General features: G+C 37.1%; 1 protein-coding gene across 1 annotated transcript in view; it reads right to left on the reverse strand.

Annotated features, from left to right (window-relative positions):
* Positions 1–2,500, reverse strand: part of dhrs11a (dehydrogenase/reductase 11a) — a 50,459-nt gene that overhangs the window by 47,527 nt on the left and 432 nt on the right. The gene's annotated exons all lie outside the window — the stretch shown is intronic.

The raw sequence follows: 2,500 nt of genomic DNA on the forward strand, positions 1-2,500 counted from the left end.
ACAGTTGCCTAATAACACTGCCTAAAGCTCTTAAAGGGACACTTGCCTAATAACACTGCCTAAAGCTCTTAAAGGAACAGTTGCCTAATAACACTGCCTAAAGCTCTTAAAGGGACACTTGCCTAATAACACTGCCTAAAGTTCTTAAAGGAACACTTACCTAATAACACTGCCTAAAGCTCTTAAAGGGACACTTACCTAATAACACTGCCTAAAGTTCTTAAAGGGACACTTACCTAATAACACTGCCTAAAGCTCTTAAAGGAACAGTTGCCTAATAACACTGCCTAAAGCTTTTAAAGGGACACTTGCCTAATAACACTGCCTAAAGCTTTTAAAGGGACACTTGCCTGATAACACTGCCTAAAGCTTTTAAAGGGACACTTACCTAATAACACTGCCTAAAGCTCTTAAAGGGACACTTACCTAATAACACTGCCTAAAGCTCTTAAAGGGACACTTGCCTAAAAACACTGCCTAAAGCTCTTAAAGGGACACTTACCTAATAACACTGCCTAAAGCTCTTAAAGGGACACTTGCCTAAAAACACTGCCTAAAGCTCTTAAAGGGACACTTACCTAATAACACTGCCTAAAGCTCTTAAAGGGACACTTGCCTAATAACACTGCCTAAAGCTCTTAAAGGGACACTTGCCTAAAAACACTGCCTAAAGCTCTTAAAGGGACACTTACCTAATAACACTGCCTAAAGCTCTTAAAGGGACACTTACCTAATAACACTGCCTAAAGCTCTTAAAGGGACACTTACCTAATAACACTGCCTAAAGCTCTTAAAGGGACACTTACCTAATAACACTGCCTAAAGCTCTTAAAGGGACACTTGCCTAATAACACTGCCTAAAGCTCTTAAAGGGACACTTGCCTAATAACACTGCCTAAAGTTCTTAAAGGGACACTTACCTAATAACACTGCCTAAAGTTCTTAAAGGGACACTTACCTAATAACACTGCCTAAAGTTCTTAAAGGAACAGTTGCCTAATAACACTGCCTAAAGTTCTTAAAGGGACACTTGCCTAATAACACTGCCTAAAGCTCTTAAAGGGACACTTGCCTAATAACACTGCCTAAAGCTCTTAAAGGAACAGTTGCCTAATAACACTGCCTAAAGCTCTTAAAGGGACACTTACCTAATAACACTGCCTAAAGCTCTTAAAGGAACAGTTGCCTAATAACACTGCTTAAAGTTCTTAAAGGGACACTTGCCTAATAACACTGCCTAAAGCTCTTAAAGGGACACTTACCTAATAACACTGCCTAAAGTTCTTAAAGGAACAGTTGCCTAATAACACTGCCTAAAGCTCTTAAAGGGACACTTGCCTAATAACACTGCCTAAAGTTCTTAAAGGGACACTTACCTAATAACACTGCCTAAAGCTCTTAAAGGGACACTTGCCTAATAACACTGCCTAAAGTTCTTAAAGGGACACTTGCCTAATAACACTGCCTAAAGCTCTTAAAGGAACAGTTGCCTAATAACACTGCCTAAAGCTCTTAAAGGGACACTTGCCTAATAACACTGCCTAAAGTTCTTAAAGGGACACTTGCCTAATAACACTGCCTAAAGCTCTTAAAGGGACAGTTCACCCAAAAATCACTCTCAACCATCAAGTTGTCCCAAACCTGTATGAGTTTCTTCTGTTGAACACAAAAGATGATATTTGGAATAATTGTTGTATTTTATAGTTGACCGCACCCATTAAAATAGCTATGAAAGTCAATGGATGCCGTCAACATTCTTCAAAATATCTTCTTTTGTGTTCAACAGAAGAAACTCATACAGGTTTGGGACAACATGAGGGTAAATTATAACAAAATTAAAAGTATAATTATTTACTTTTTAGGTGAACTATCCCTTTAACCCAGAATATGAATGATGTTTTAAACAATCTCAATGACTATTGATATGAATATCAAGCTTCTTCATAACTCTCCTCTTGTGCTCAGAAAAAAAAAGAGTTTAGAACGACATAACGGTGAGAAAATAATCCAAGTATTATTATATTTCATAACAGGCATATAACTCATGATCATACTAGAGCACAAACCAGTCTCTGATCTCACAGGTATATTTGTGGAAATATGGGTCAAAATGATCAATTTTTCTTTTATGCCAAAAATCATTAGGATATTACGATCATGTTCCATGAAGATATTCCTACCGTAAAAATATCAGAAATGTATTATTAGTAGCGATATGCATAGCTAAGGACTTCATTTGGACAACTTTAAAGGAGATTTTCCTCAATATTTAGATTTGTTTCCACCCTCAGATTCCAGATTTTTTTTTATCCTAACAAACCACACATAAATGGAAAGATTATTGATCAGCTTTTAGATGATATATAAATCACAATTACAAAAATGTTGTGGTCCAGGGTCACAAATATGCATTTCCTTGCATACTAGTGTCATATGAAAAGTAAAGTGGGCGGGGCGAAACCTATCAATACTCCAGTCAATCAATCAATGACGTGTCATT

Source organism: Gobio gobio (assembly GCF_949357685.1).
Source record: "Gobio gobio genome assembly, chromosome: 4".
In the NCBI taxonomy this organism is placed as follows: domain Eukaryota; kingdom Metazoa; phylum Chordata; class Actinopteri; order Cypriniformes; family Gobionidae; genus Gobio; species Gobio gobio.